Source organism: Mustela lutreola, chromosome 8 (assembly GCF_030435805.1).
Source record: "Mustela lutreola isolate mMusLut2 chromosome 8, mMusLut2.pri, whole genome shotgun sequence".
Taxonomy (NCBI): Eukaryota; Metazoa; Chordata; class Mammalia; order Carnivora; family Mustelidae; genus Mustela; species Mustela lutreola.
This window is the reverse complement of record NC_081297.1, coordinates 56,502,895-56,519,961: the sequence shown is the minus strand read 5'-3', so window position 1 is coordinate 56,519,961 and position 17,067 is coordinate 56,502,895. Positions and strand designations below refer to the sequence as shown.

General features: G+C 38.3%; 1 protein-coding gene and 1 non-coding gene across 6 annotated transcripts in view; one reads left to right on the top strand and one right to left on the bottom strand.

The window, feature by feature from the left end:
• The window catches only part of R3HDM2 (R3H domain containing 2), a 163,313-nt gene that overhangs the window by 95,880 nt on the left and 50,366 nt on the right, over nucleotides 1–17,067 (bottom strand). The gene's annotated exons all lie outside the window — the stretch shown is intronic.
• Nucleotides 8,312–8,418, top strand: LOC131839970 (U6 spliceosomal RNA). The gene has a single exon (XR_009357092.1). It is a non-coding gene; the product is annotated as a U6 spliceosomal RNA (small nuclear RNA).

Sequence of the window (17,067 nt, the reverse complement as noted above, 5' to 3'; positions counted from 1 at the left end):
AGTCAGAGAAAACGGATTTATGTCAACAAATTCCCAAGCCCCTGCAGTACAGAATGCTACTGAGACTGTCACTCAAAATGGATGCCAGTATTTTAGTGTGCTTTTTCAAAAAAACAAGTATTTTCCAGGAATTTGGCAAATTTGGTAATGAAAACTAATAAGCAATAGCATTATTTGGCAATAGTAGGTATCACAGAAAAAGCAGATCAAAATGACACACGGAAGACATGTTCTTAAGAAAAAATTATAAGGAGGTTAGGGGTGCCTGGGTGGCTCAGTCAGTTAAGTGTATGACTCTTGGTTTTGGCTCAGGTCGTGATCTCAGGGTCATGAGACTAAGTACAAGTCAGGCTCTGTGCTCAGCATGGAGTCGGCTGGAGATTCTCCTCCTTTCCCTCTTCCCCTCCCCCTGCACACGCACGTGCATGCTTTCTCTCTCTCTCTCTCTCTCTCTCAAATAAAAAATAAACACATAAAATCCTTTTTAAAAATTAGAAGGAGATTAAAATTCTATCTTCTGTACCACCAAGGTCTAGGTCTAAAATCAATTTGGGGGCGCCTGGGTGGCTCAGTGGGTTAAGCCGCTGCCTTCGGCTCAGGTCATGATCTCAGGGTCCTGGTATCGAGTCCCGCATCGGGCTCTCTGCTCAGCAGGGAGCCTGCTTCCCTTCCTCTCTCTCTGCCTGCCTCTCTGCCTACTTGTGATCTCTCTCTGTCAAATAAATAAATAAAATCTTTAAAATAAATAAATAAATAGATAAAATCAATTTGGACTTTGGCTTACTAATCATGCCTCTAGTAACAAGAGTACATAGCACTGGGACGCCTGGGTGGCTCATTGGTTGGGCAGCTGCCTTCGGCTCAGGTCATGATCCCAGCACCCTGGGATCGAGTCCCACATCGGGCTCCTTGCTCAGCAGGGAGCCTGCTTCTCCCTCTGCCTCTGCCTGCCTCTCTGTCTGCCTGTGCTCACTCTCTCTCCCTCTATCTCGGACAAGTAAATAAATAAAATCTTAAAAAAAAAAAAAAAAAAAAAAGAGTACATAGCACTAAAGATTTTTCTATTCATTTTACACCTTTAACAGATCCAATCATGCAATACATGCAAACACAAGATTCTCACCTGTAATGAAAAGGGTAACTTGAAAACTAAACAGAAGCCATGGTCATGTTCTCACCAGAATTATTTATTTTTTTAAAGATTTTATTAATTTGTTTGAGAAAGAATGAGCAAGAGAGCATGAGCAGGGACAGAGGGAGAGGGAGAAGCAGACTCCCCGCTGAGAAAGGAGCCTGATGTAGAGCTCAATCCCAGCACCTTGGGATCATGACCCAAGTTGAAACAGATGCCCAACTGATGAGCCACCCAGGCACCTCTGTTCTCACCAGATTTTAATTAAATTCTGAGTCTGACAGAATTGACTGAGTTTATAATTAGACGAAGACAGTCCAAGATCCTAGGTTCATGTAGATGGTGAAGGTTTCAATGTACTCAAGAATGCTTCAAGTAGGGGATCTGACCAATAGTGTGGCTGGACTGTCAATCTTAAGACTGGTGTCCTGAGGACCCTAAGAATGACCAGAACCCAGATGTACTCTAAATACTCAATAATGTATGTAATGAAAATATAACATTTTATATCCGAACTGCATTTCCCCATAGCCAGTCTCTTCATATGTTTGAGATCAATTTCAGAAAACTGAAAATTTTAAGATCATACAATGATGCCTATACTACCTATACTGTGTGATATAAAATACCAAATAAACCATCATCTGCTTCTTTTATATACTGCTCTGTCCTAACTAGGTGAAACAGGACTGAAGAAACTCTTTTTCAGTATAAACTACAGACCATTTCAGTATAAACTACAGACTATTACGTAAATTCTTTTTCAGTATAAATTACAGACCAAAATGCTTATGCCTCATCTTTTTTTAGAAGAAAAATTGGCTATGTCTCCTCCTAACTATGCCATTCAACTTAAACTACACAAAGACCAGAATGCATGTGTAATAAGATGAAGGGTTTTTTTCAATTCTTAAATTCTCTAGTTTCTAAGTGTAAACACTAAATAATATTTTCAAAAGGCAAACAGGATGGCTCATTTATTAACATATAATGTATTATTTGCCCCAGGGGTACAGGTCTGTTAATCGTCAGGTCTGTGAATCGTCAGGCTTAAACATTTCACAGCACTCACCATAGCACATACCCTCCAGACTGGCTCATACAAAAAGATGGTCCATCCTAAAACACTTCTCCAGGGGCACCTGGGTGGCTCAGTGGGTTAAGCCTCTGCCTTCGGCTCAGGTCATGATCTCAGGGTGCTGGGATCGAGCCCTGCATCGGGCTCTCTGCTGAGCAGGGAGTCGGCTTCCCCCACTCTCTCTGCCTGCCTCTCTGCCTACTTGTGATCTCTTTCTCTCTGTCAAATAAATAAATAAATAAATAAAATCTTAAAAATAAATACATACATACATAAAACCACTTCTCCAGGCATGACATAATATGGTCAAATCTGCTATTTTCCATCCCTGCTCCACTCACCAGACAGTAAGCCAACACTTCCTTTCTCTGTAAATCAAGGCTTTCTTACTGTTGCCAACAGACAGTATGGTCAGATAGACCTGGATTTGAGTTCTGGTGCTAGTACCACCTTTGGTTGTAGTAAAGAAACACTACTCTGGGTCTTACATTTTAGACAGATCCACTCTAACCCTCTTCTGACCTGCCTATCCCTTTAGGGCTAGATGTTCATGGGACCAAATGGACATACTACCTGAAGCCCCTGACTCTACCACCCCCAACTATGGTCTGGATCCCAGAATTCCCTGCCCAAGCAGTTTAGAGCCCACTTTCAAGTACTTCAATGGATCTCCTTAAACTCTGCCCTGCCATAGACAACACCCACTGTTGTACACATTTCATGGTTTGAACGTTGGCCAGGGGACAAATGATGAGGGTGGAGGATAGAGACTAGACTTAGAGGGTACCCCTACACTATCCCATCCTGTCTCAGAACTTTGAGGAGTCCAAGAACTCTGGCCTTCTAGGTCACTAGGAAAACATATATGTAAGTGATAAGGGGCATTTTTTTCTAACACTTTTTAAAATCTTGACTTACAATTTAAATATATAGATATACAGAAACTGTGCTTCCATTCATGTTCTTGCCCTGAAATTGTTAGGAGCAGGCCTATCTAGTCCTATCAAATACCAGCTGTGTGATCTGATTAGTTTGCTTTTGTTTTGTTTTGTTTTAACCTGATCTGATTTGTAACCACCTGTGTAAACTTCACTTTACTGACCCATAAAATAATCTCCTTCATAGAATTTTAGTAGGATAAAATAATTTTCAAAATAATTTTGCATGGTGCCTGATGAACAGCAAATCTGAGAAAAACTGAAGTTATTATTATATATGCTCTGCCATCACTCTTCTCCCTAGTATGGGCAAAAAAGTAGGGCTAATTTCAGAAAAAGTACAATGGAACAGCCATTTGTTATCTGTGGGTCTCATTTTAGGGATTTCTGTCATTGATTCCATGGAAGTCTGATAGTACTGGTTGTCTAGAAATGCCTCAAGGTATATAACTACTGAAGCTAATTAGGATTCTCAAAATTAAACATCCATTGCAATGCTCAAGGGACTAGGGACACAGAAAAGAGATAAGGGCAAACAAATCCACCAAAAAGATAAAGTTCAAATGTGTCTAATAAATAAAACGGGATTCTGGAGTTAACTAATGTAACTTTCTGGGAGAAGAAAAATTATCAACTTCCTAAGTGTCTAATAAAATACAAAACTTTTTGTTGCTGTTATTCACTGGGAAACAGGATTAACTGGGCTGGAAGCTCAGAACTGTGACGATTTTGTAATAAAGATTACACGAAAGATCCTTTCATTTGAACCAAACAGATATTGTTTTGAAAAAAAAAAAAAATACACTTAAAAAAACCAACCTACACTAAAGTCATCTTATTCTATAAGATCACCACACCAGAGTTGTGCCGTGTAACTTTACCTCTAATCCTCACTTACCTTTGCCCTAACAAAGAATACAACTATGGGATCTTAGACAAAGAAAATTCAGTATTTTATACGGTTAGTTTTTAGAGACTGAATTCCCAGCTCTGCCACTTACAAGCTGTGTGATCTTGGGCAAGTTACTTAATCTCTTGGTGCCTCAGTTTCCCTTATCTGCAAAACAAAGGTAACAGTAACTATCTAATGGGGTTATAAAGACTAAATGAGTTAATATACAGGTAAAATGCTTAGACACATAGAAAGCATTTAAATAAATGTTAGCTATCATTTATGTTGTTGTTATTTAGTTTTTTCTAAACTAAATATAAGAAGACTGGGGTCACTATTTTAAAACTTGGAGGAATTGGGGTGCCTGGGTGGCTCAATCAGTTAAGAGTCCAACTCCCGATTTAGGCTCAGGTCATGATCTCAGGGTTTTGAGATCGAGCCCAATGTCAGGCTCTGCTCAGAGCCTATGTGGGATTCTCTCTCTCCTCCCTCTGCCCTACCCCTCTTTAAAAAAACTTGGAAGAATTAATATAGAAATAATATTATCTGTTTTTTATAGTTCCTCTGAAACTGCGGGACCTGCTATAGACTAAGCAGGCCCAGAGTGACGTTAGGTTTTAAGGTCCTCAATATGCATTTTCTCCTTACAGACAAATATGGTAGGATGCAATCTAAGATTCTTGTGCCAGGGGAATGAAGTTCCCTTTCTGCACCTACCAGAAAAAGCAATGGTACAGGAAACAAACAGGTAAATTACATTATTACATTATTATGTTAAGTGCTAGCTAGAGCTGCTAACAAGGTTAAGAGGGAATAAAGGGAGCGGAGATGTAGATCATACCAGAAGAAACTTAATCTTTTCGGACAAATAGTAGGTAGCCAAACAGAAAAGTGGAAAAACAGACCAAGCTTCCATATTCCCCAAGTGGATAAGAGGAAAGTTACTTAACCTCTCTAAAACTCAGTTTCCTTATCTATAAAATGGAATGATCACAACACTTTTCTTAGAAGGCTGTGAAGATTAAATGAGATAATATAATCAAGTACTTAGAACACAGTGCCAGGAACACAGTGTGAACCCAACAAACAATAGTATCATTAACAGAGACATATGGATCACTCTGATGCTTTCTCAGAACAGAAAAGTATTACATAAAGAAAGCAAGAATGTAAGGCACTCACAGAAAAGTGAGTGAGAAAAAGCTAGAGATGAGTGGAAACAGGATCATAAAACATCTTGCATACTAACTAAAACTATGAGAAACTTGTAAAGGATTTTCAAAAATGAGTTACATCATCATATTTCTATTTTAGAAACATTACTTTTGCTACAAAGTGGATGGCTTAGAACACAGATAAAATAGAGGCAGACACAACACCTAGGAAAAAGATGAGATGAGAATTCTAACCACAGAATAAAGGGACTGGGACCCTAGAGGCATTAGGAGGTAGAATCATTAAGACTTAGTGACATATGAGATGTGTATGATGATTAAAAGAGGAAGATGGGGCGCCTGGGTGGCTCAGTGGGTTAAAGCCTCTGCCTTCGGCTCAGGTCATGATCCCAGGGTCCTGGGATCAAGCCCCGCATCAGGCTCCTTGAGCCTGCTTCTCTCTCTGTCTCTGCCTGCCACTCTGTCTGCCTGTGCTCGCTCTCGCTCTCTCTGACAAATAAATAAATAAAATCTTTTAAAAAAAAAAAAAAGAGGAAGATATCCAAGTGACTGGATAGAAAAGCAGCTTCTCAAAGTGGGTCCTGATATGCCTGGGAATCTATAAGGTTTTTTTCTACAAGATCAAAACCACTTTTATAATAATACTTAACATATATATTCACATATATTATATACGAATTAACATTAGGTACATATTATATATATGAAATGAAATGTAATATATAGTAATAGGCCCTTGTTTGCCCTTTTCACTCTCATGCTCTCACAGGTATATGATAGTATTTTCCAAAACTATGTAACATGTTATATCACAACCAACTGAATGAAAAGGCAGATATGAGAATTTGTCTCTGTTCTATTAACCCCTGTTCTATTAAATTAGATTTGTATAAATGAAAAACATGACACATTCCCACTAAATTCTATTGTTAACTATTTTGAAGAATTCATTTCATTAAAAACTTGCACATGTAATAGATTATCATTTTAAAATTAATAAATGTTTTTAAATTTCTCAGTTTTAATTTCTAATACACTGATACTGATAGATATAATCCACATAAACAAAAGCTCTTCTTTTGGAGGCCTCAATAATTCTTAAGAGTGTGAAGAAATTCTGACACCAGAAAGTTTGAGAACTGGGGTAGATATTTCTACCACTGAAATCAGAATCCTGAAGGAGAAACTAGTATGCAAGTCCGGACAGAAAGAAAATAAAGTTCAGTTTAAAACATGGTAAGTGTGGAAATGAGGGGAAGACAGTGGCAGAGTAGGAGAATCCTAGGCTACCTTGACCCAGGAATACAACTAGAGAACTATCATATCATCCTAAATAACCCAGAAATTGATCTGAAGATTGGCAGAACAAACCCCACAACCAAAGGTAAAGAAGAGGACACACTGAAGAAGGTCGGAAGTAAGGATATGTGGCTTCAGAGAGAAATAGACTGTAGTTGCTGCAGTGGGGAGGGAGGTGCCATTGCGGAGACAGGCAAGAGATAAACTAACACAGAGCAGAAAACAAATTCCCCTAGCAAATGGCATGGAAAGTGAAAGGGGCAAAATTTCATGCCTTTTGGCAACCGGTGGGGCTTAAAGCCTAGAGTTTTAAAGGCCAGTGTTCTTGGCTCTAATAGAGCTCAGAGGACACTGGGGCTACTCTTGGAGAAAAGGCAGGGCAAACATGTTGTATGGACATACAACATACAAACAGTGATCTGAAGAGGGCAAGGGAGACACAGTGGGTAGGTTACTTGCTCATCTCAGAGCATGTCCCAGAGAAGTAGCATTTACGGAGAACGAAAGAACTGGCCGATGACACTTCCCTCCCCAACCCCTCAGCATAGGCACAAGGACACCTGCAGGAACCAGCCCCGCATGGACACCTGCTCCCTAACTTGCTTATGCCAAGCCCCACTCCCTACACTCTGGTGGAACCACCTTTCCCAGTCACACTTGGCTCAGTCCCAGCTTGACAAGCCCTCTCCCCCAGAAAACCAACCCAAACTCCTGCCAACACTTCATCTCCTGACCAGGGAGATTTATGAGGCCTTAGTTCCAGTGGTGGTGGCAACAAGACTCATTTTACAAGCAGACCAGAACATACCTAGTTAAAACAAGCCACATTCAGACCAGGAACCAACCACTCCCCACAAAAGGCAAAGAGAGCCTCTGTAGACAACTGGCCTGAAGGATAAGATAAAGCAGCCAGGACACGACAGCAAAGTGCACAAAGCACACATTGGAGACACTGTCAGAAGCACCAGGCCCTGGTGAACAGGGGATACTACACTGCTGGGCACTATAAGACCTCTTCTTATAAAAATCATTGTTGGGCACCTGGGTGGCTGAGTGGGTTAAAGCCTCTGCCTTTGGCTCAGGTCATGATCTCAGGGTCCTGGGATCAAGTCCTGCATCAGGCTCTCTGCTCAGCAGGGAGCCTGCTTCCTCCTCTCTCTGACTGCCTCTCTGCCTACTTATAATCTCTGTCTAAAAAATAAATAAAATATTTTAAAAAAAATTGTTCTTATTGTGCCTGGGTAGCTCAGAGGGTTAAAGCCTTACCTTCATTCAGCTTAAGTCATGATCCCAGGGTGCTGGGATCAAGCCCTGCATTGGGCTTCTTGCTCTCCCTCTCCCACTTCCCCTGCTTATATTCCCTCTCTCACTGTCTTTCTCTCTCTCTGTTAAATAAATAAATAAATAAATAAATAAATAAATAAAATCTTTTTTTTTTTTTAAAAAAGGCAGTAAGACAAAAATAGATAGTTACACATAAAGGAAACCCCATTATCAGACAAACAAAAACAAAAGAGGGTGCCTGGGTGGCTCAGTCATTAAGCTTCTGGCTTCAGCTCAGGTCAATATCCCAGAGTCCTGGGATCAAACCCAGCTCTGGGCTCCCTGCTCAGTGGGAAGCCTACTTCTCCCTCTCCCCACTGCTTCTGCTTCCTCTCTCACTGTGTCTCCCTCTGTTAAATAAATAAATAAAATCCTTAAAAAAGAAAAAAGAAGTTCATCACCACCAAACCACCCCTATAAGAAATATTAAAGGGGACTCTGAGTTTAAAGGAAATATCAAAAGTGACAGTATGAGTGCTCGCTTCGGCAGCACATATATTAAAATTGGAATGATACAGAGAAGATTAGCATGGCCCCTGCACAAGGATGACACGCAAATTCGTGAAGCGTTCCATATTAAAAAAAGAAAAAAAAGTGACAGTATGAAGTTAGGAAACACAAAAACAGTAAAAATTAATATTTCTCTAAAAATCAGTCAAGGAACTGACAAAATAAAAGGATATAAAATATGATACCATATACCTACAATATGGGAAGGAGTAAGGAATATATTCAAACTTAACCTTCAATTTAATATAGACTAGTATATGCAGAAGATGTTATACATAAACACAATGGTAATCACAAATCAAAAACCACTCATAAATATGCAAAGAATAGAGAAAGTAATCCAAGTATATCACTAAAGAAAACCAGCAAACCATGAAAGAAGAAAAGAATCAGGAAATCTGCAGAAACAACCACAGAACAAGTAATAACAATAAATACATATCTATAATTACTTTAAATGTAAAAGGATTAAATACTCTAGTCAAAGATACAGAGTGACAAAAAGGATTTAAAAAAAAAAAAGAGCCATCTATATACTGCCTGTAAGAGACTCATTTTACATCTAAAGACACCTGCAGATTGAAACTGAGGAGATGGAGAAACATGATAAATGGTTTTCAAAAGAAAACCAGAGTAGCAATATTTGTATCAAAATAGACTTTAAAACAAAGAATGTAACAAGAGACAAAGGACACTAATAGGGGCACCTGGATAGCTCAGTCATTTGAGTGTCTGACTCTTGATTTCAGCTTAGGTCATGATCTCAGGATCTTGAGATCAAGCCCAGCATCAGGTTCCACAGCAGAGTCTGCTTTTGATTCTCCCCCTCTCCCTCTGCTCAAGCTCTCTCTAATAAATAAATAAATAAAATCTTTTTTAAAAGGACACTATACAATAATAAAGGGAACAATCCAATAAGAACATGTAACAACTGTAAATATTTATGCATCCAACATGGAAGTAAGTACCCAAATACATTAAAATAGTTAACAAACATAAAGGAACTAATTGATAATAATACAGTAATAGTAATACCCCATGTACATCAATGGACAGATCATCTAAACAGAAAATCCAGAAGGAAACAATGGTTTTGAATGACACACTGGACCACATGGATTTAACACGTATATTCAGACCATTCCATCCTAGGGGCACCTGGCTGGCTCAGTCCATAAAGCATGGGACTGTTGATCTTAGGGTTGTGAGTCTGAGCCCCACCCTGGCTGTAGAGATTACTTAAGGAAATTCTTAAAAAGTTTAAAAAAAAAAAAAAAGAACATTCCATCCTTAAACAGCAGAATATACATTCTTTTCAAGTGCGCATGGAACATTCTCCAGAATAGATCACATATTAGGTCACAAAAAAAGCTTCAACAAATTCAAAAAGATCAAAGTTATGTCATGCATCTTTTCTGACCACACTATGAAACTAGGAGTCAACCACACAAAAAATATGTAAATACCACAAATATATGGAGATCAAGTAACTACTAAACAATGAATGAGGGGCACCTGGGTGGCTCAGTTGTTAAGTATCTGCCTTCAGCCCAGGTCATGATCCCAGGGACATGGGATCGAGCCCTGTGCCAGCCTCCCAGCTCTGTGGGAACCTTGCTTCTCCCTCTCCCACTCCCCCTGCTTGTACTCCCTCTCTCACTCTCTGTCAAATAAATAAATAAAGTCTTTAAAAAATAAATAAATAAAAAATAAACAGTGAATGGGCCAATAAAAGAAGAAATTTTAAAAAGTACGTGGAAACAAATGAAAACAAAAACACAATGATTCAAAAACCTTGCAACACAGCAAAAGCAGTTCTAAAAGGGAAGTTTATAGCAATACAGGCCCACTTCAAGAAGTAAAATCTCAACTTAACTTACACCTAAAGGACCTAGAACAACAAACAAACAAACCCTAAAACCAGCAGAAGGAAGGAAATTATAAATATATCAGAGCAGAAATAAATCATATAGAAACTAACTAAATAAAAACAGATCAATGAAACCAGGAGCTGATTCTTTGGAAAAAATCAATAAAACTGATAAACCACTAGCCAGACTTATCAAGAAAAAGAGGAAGGAACCAAATAAATACAACTCAAATGGGAGGAGAAATAACAACAAACACACCACAGAAATACAGACAATTATAAGAGAAAATTATGAAAAACTATATACCAACAAATTGGAAAACCTAGAAGAAATAGATAAATTCCTAGAAACATATAACCTACCAAAACCGAAACAGGAAGAAATAGAAAATTTGAACAGACCAACTACCAGCAAAGGAACTCAATCACTATCAACAAACTCTCAACAAACAAAAGTCCAGGACCAGATGGCTTCACAGAAAATTCTACCAAACATTTAAAGAAGATTTAATATCTATTCTTGTCAAACTATCCAAAAAAATAGAAGAGGAAGGAAAACTTCCAAATTCATTCTATGAGGCCAGCATGCTCTAATACCAAAACCAGACAAAGACAGCACAAAGAAAGAGAACTACAGGCCATTATCTCTGATGAACACAGATGCAAAAATCCTCAACAAAATACTAGCAAATCAAATCTAACAATACATTAAAAACATCATTCACCACAATCAAATGGGATTTATTCCTGGGTTGCAAGGTTGTTCAATTTTTATAAATCAATCAACACAATACATCATATCAGTAAGAGAAAGAACTATATGATCACTTCAATAGACATGGAAAAGCATTTGACAAAGTACAACAGCCATTCATGATAAAAACACTCAACCAACTAGATTCAAAAGGAATGTACCCCAACATAATATAGACCATATAAGAAAAACAGACAGCTAGCATCATCCTCAATGTGGAAAATCTGACAGCCTTTTGCCTAGGATCAGGAACAAGACAAGGGTATCTACTCTTCCCACTTTTATTCAACATAGTGCTGAAGTCCTAGCCACAACAATCAGGCAACAAAAATAAAGGCATCCAAACTGGTAAGGAAGAAGTAAAAACTTTTACTATTTGCAAGTGACATGATACTATATAGAGAAAATCCAAAAGACTCCACCAATATATTGCTAGAGCTGATAAATGAATTCAGTTAAGGAACAGGATACAAAAATCAATGTGCAGAAATCTGTTGCATTTCTATATACAAATAATGAAGCAGCAGAAAGAGAAATTAAGAAAATAATTCCATTTACAATTGCACCAAAAAGGGGCACCTGGGTGGCTCAGTGGGTTAAGCCGCTGCCTTCGGCTCAGGTCATGATCTCAGGGTCCTGGGATCGAGTCCCGCATCGGGCTCTCTGCTCAGCAGGGAGCCTGCTTCCCTCTCACTCTCTTTCTGCCTCTCTGCCTACTTGTGATCTCTGTCAAATAAATAAATAAAATCTTAAAAAAAAAAAACAACAATTGCACCAAAAATAACAAGATATCTAGGAATAAACCTAACACAAAAGGTAGAAGACCTGTACTCTGAAATCTATAAAACACTGATGAAAGAAATTCAAGACAATACAAAGAAGCTCATGAACTGGAAAAACAAACACTGTTAAAATATATACTACCCAAAGAAATCTACACATTTAATCCAATCCCTATCAAAATACCAACAGCATTTGGGGCACCTGGCTGGTACAACTGGTAGGGCATGCAACTCTTAACCTTGGGGTTGGGAGCCTGACCCTCATGTTGGGTGCAGAGATTACTCAAAAATAAAATCGTTGGGGCACCTGGGTGGCTCAGTGGGTTAAAGCCTCTGCCTTCAGCTCAGGTTGTGATCACAGGGTCCTGGGATCGAGCCCCACATCAGGCTCTCCGCTCTGTGGGAAGCCTGCTTCCTCCTCTCTCTCTGCCTGCCTCTCTGCCTACTTGTGATCTGTCAAATAAATAAAATAAAATATTTTTTTAAATAAATAAATAAAATCTTCAAAAATAAATAAAATCCTTAAAAATAATAGTAATAAAATGATAAAAAAAATAAAATAAAATAGGGGCACCTGGGTGGCTCAGTGGGTTAAGCCGCTGCCTTCAGATCAGGTCATGATCATAGGGTCCTGGGATCGAGCCCCGCATCAGACTCTGCTCAGCAGGGAGCCTGCTTCTCTCTCTGCCTGCTCTCTGCCCACTTTTGATCTCTTTCTGTCAAATAAATAAATAAAACCTTAAAAAGAAAAATTTGCTGACTAGGGGCACCTGGGTGACTCAGTCATTAAGCATCTGCTCAGGTCATGATCCCAGGGTCCCAAGATTGAGCCCCAAATCAGACTCCCTGCTTAGCAGGGAGTTGCTCCCTCTCCCACTCACCCTGCTTCTGTTCCCTCTCTCGCTGTTGTCTCTCTCTGACAAATAAATAAATAAAATCTTTTTTAAAAAATCTTTTAAAGATTTTATTTATTGAGAGCGAGAGAGAATGAGGGAGAGAGAGCATGGGGGGCGGTAGTCAGAGGAAGAAGCAGACTCCCTGCTGAGCAGGGAGCCTGTTATGGGACTCCATCCTGGGACTCCAGGATCATGACCTGAGCCGAAGGCAGTTGCTTAACCAAGTGAACCACCCAGATACCCCAAACCTTTTAAAAACATTGTTTTTAATTAAAAAATTTTTTAAAATAGCTGACTAATGTAACAAACTATGCCCTTTGTTCATCAGCAGAAGTGATAGACTGGAAATAGAAATAAATCTTTCCTGATTAAGAATGGCGTAAGCAGGAGCCACTCTATCCCAAACGTGGCTCTACCAGATTCCCAGAGCTCAAAGTCACCCAATTACTGAAATATGTCCTAATTTCACAAAATAACTCCAAAGAAATATTTTCTTCAAGTGTTTGATAACTACATGGTCCTATACAATACTCCATCTCTCTGAATTTTTACATAGACAACTACAGTTTTGCAATATACAGATAATCTTTAAGAAATCCTAGCATATGTTTATCAAATCATCATAAATGCTGATATAAGCTCCAAAACTAATAAAAAAAATTAAAGAATTACCTAGCAAGATGCACTTAGGCTGGAAAGTCTGCTTTAAATGGTCAACTCTACCCTTTAAATACAGAAAAATGTGATTTTATAAATATAGCCATTCTTTTGATAAAAGGACTATATGGATAAGAATAGAGAAAAGGCATATGAAAGCCAGAATCTAGCATTACATCCGAGAACACTGAACAAGAAAGGATATATTATCACACACAAGCTGTCACTAAAATCTTTTCACACCATCATCTTGTGCTATGGTAGCTAACCTATTTCTAGCTCTAAGCCTGTATCTGATTGATTTGCAAACTTTTGAAAGTAGCTGGGCTTCAACTGACACCCAACATTAGAAGTATCTTTTTGTCTGAGTTATATTTAGCCTCTACTCCCACTCCTTTTCTGTTTAAGAACCGGAGGAAGAGGACAACTGGGTGGCTCAGTTGGTTGAGCGTCTGCCTTTGGCTCAGGTCATGATTCCAGGGTGCTGGAGGATCGAGTCCAGCATCAGGTTCCTTGCTCAGCTGGGAGCCTGCTTCTCCCTCTGCCTGCCACTCCCCCTGCTTGTGCATGAGTGTGCTCTCTCTGACAAATAAAATCTTTATTAAAAAAAAGAAAACAACAAAGAACTCAATTCAGGAAGGAATTATTGGACAGTAGTTATTAACAATGGCTGTTCCTAATGTTATTGAAAACTTCAGCAGTGGAGGGGGCAAGGGAGATTTGATTTCTGACTAACATGAGGTAAGAGAGATCATATTATCTTCCTGGCAGAAACAACTAAAAAAACCAGACAAAATGGGTAAAACCATGGTTTTTAAGACATTGGACATCAGGCAATAACCAATAGGGATTCCTGAGAGATGGGAAACAAATAAGGTAAGTCTTAACATTACCCAAGCTTAATGCCTAGACACTGCTTCCAAGTAATGTCAAAAAAAAAAAAAAAAAGGTGAGAGGGAGAAGTCCAGGAGAAACCTAGGCCGAATCCAACATGCTCCCTGAGTGGAGAACACAGGAGTGAAAATCTGAGAAAGCAAAAGAGTCTAGAGTTCACAGAAGAGAGTATACTCCTGGGGAAAATATTTGTAAACCGTATCTAAGAAAGGAATTGTACCTAGATATATAAGCAACTCTCAAAACTCAAAGAAACCATTAGGCAATGGGCAAAAGAGGGACGTCTGGGTAGCTCAGTTGTTACATGATCCCAGAGTCCTGGGATCAAGCCCCACATCAGGCTCCCTGTTTGGCAGAAAGCCTGCTTCACCCTTTCCCACTCTCCCTGCTTGTGTTCCCTCTCTCACTGTCTTTCTCTGTCAAATAAATAAATAAAATCTTAAAAAAAAAAAAAAAAAAAAGGAAATGGGCAAAAGACATAAGCAAACGTTCAAAATCATTAGCCATTAGGGAAATGCAAAACAGATAAATTATCTCTATATATCTACCATAATGGCTAAAATAAAAAATACTGGTGCACCTAGGTAACTCAGTCTGTTAAGCATCTGACTCTTGCTTTCAGCTCAGGTCATGATCTTTCTCATAGGTGGCATGGGTCATGAGATCAAGCCCTGCATCAGGCTCCACGCTCAGGAGGAGTCTACTTGAAGACTTTCCCTCTGCCCTTCCCCGACACTCACGTGTGCACACATGCACTTTCCCTCTCTGTCTCCCTCTCTCTCAAATAAATAAATAAATAAAAAGAATGAAATAAAATAAAAAATACTGACAATGCCAAGTATTGACAAGAATTCAGAAAACATGGATCACTCATATATAAGTGATGGTAATGTAAAAATGGTATAGCCCCTTTATCTAGTTTGGCAGATTTATGTAATTACTCTTGGGCATTTATCCCATACAACTAAAAACTTACATTTACAGAAAAACCTGAACAAAAATGTTCATAGCAGCTTTATTCACAATGGCCAAAAATTGGAACCAACATGGAAGTCCCTCAAAAAGTGAATGCGTAGGGGCGCCTGGGTGGCTCAGTGGGTTAAGCCGCTGCCTTCAGCTCAGGTCATGATCTCAGGGTCCTGGGATTGAGCCCCGCAATGGGCTCTCTGCTCAGCAGGGAGCCTGGTTCCCTCTCTCTCTCTGCCTGCCTCTCTATCTACCTGTGATCAATCTCTGTCGAATAAATAAATAAAATCTTTAAAAAAAAAAAAAAATGAATGCATAAACAAAATTAGAACAACCACACCAGACTACTACTCAGCAATGAAAGGATACAAACTATTGACACGTGCAGTAATTTGGATGGACCTCAAGGGAATTATGCTGAGTGGGAGAAAAAGTCAATCTCAATGGTTATACATGGTATGATTCCATTTAATTAACATTATGACATGGTAGATTAAAAAACTGGAGAACAGACTGGTAAAGCCATGGTTATAGGTTTATGAATGGGGTGGAGGTAGGTGGACGTTGTTATTAAAGGGCAACAGGAAGAATTCTTATGGGAATGGAACTGTTCTGTATCTTGATGGTGGCTGTGGATATACATTAAAATTCCACAGAACTCCCCCAACACGTATACCCATGCACAGAAAGGAGTACATGTACAATTGTCAAATCTGAATAGACTCTATGGATTGTAATAATATTAATTTCCTGGTTTTTACATGGTACTATAGTTACACAAGCTGACATAATTGGGAGAAATTGGGTGAAAGGCACATGGAATGGAAAATTGCTGTACATTTTTTTGGCAACTTCCTATAAATTATACTTATTTCACAATGAAAAATTAAAACAAATGACTGGAAGTGATAGCTTATAAAATAAGTAAAGAGCCAGCATTTAAAAATTTATTACAACTATATTCCGTATGTGTAAAAATCTAAAGGAAGCATGACCAGAGAAGAAGTAAAAAAAATCTCCAAAATGGTAGAGATAAAAAAACACTATGTATGACTAGTAGAAGATTAAAAACTGCAACAGAACAAATGGGGTGAGAAAATATGCAAACACAGCAAAGAAGTCAACCAAAATAAAACACAGAAATTTAAAAAAAAAAAAAACCACTAAAATAAAATGAACAAAGCATCCATGAACTGTGCGGGACAAATTCCAATTACCTAATAGGTGTCACTGGAATTTCTGAAGAAGAGATGGGGGAAAAATATTTAAAGAAATAATAATTTCCAAGTTTCTAAATTATAATAAAACTATAAATACAAAGATCCAACAAGCTGAAAAAAACAAACCAAGACACGCCATTACCAAACAACCTAACACTAATATTACAGTAATACAGAGTAAATTTAAAAGCAGCCAGGAAGAAGGATATATTACATATAGAGGAACAAAGACGAAGACAATAACAGAATTCTCAATGGAAACTATTCAAATCAGAAGACTCTTAAAAGACTGAAAGAAAAACACTGTCAACCACAAATTCTATACTCACAGAAAATATCTTTCAAAAATGAAGGCAAAATAAAGACTTTTTCATGCATACAAAAGCTAAAAATCACCAACAGAAGACCTGTGCAAGTCCTTCAGGATGAATAAATATGGTAATAGATGGAAATCTGGATATGCACAAATGAATGAAGAGCATCAAAAATGGTTACAATGTGGGTAATCATAAAAATCTTTTTTTACTCATTATTTAAATATTTTTTCAAAATTATAAACTATTCAGAGCAATAATTTTATACTGTAATTTATATATATATATAAGTATATAAATGCATGTGTATATGTGTGTATATACATATATGTGTGTATAAAATAAATAAATCTTCAAAATACACACA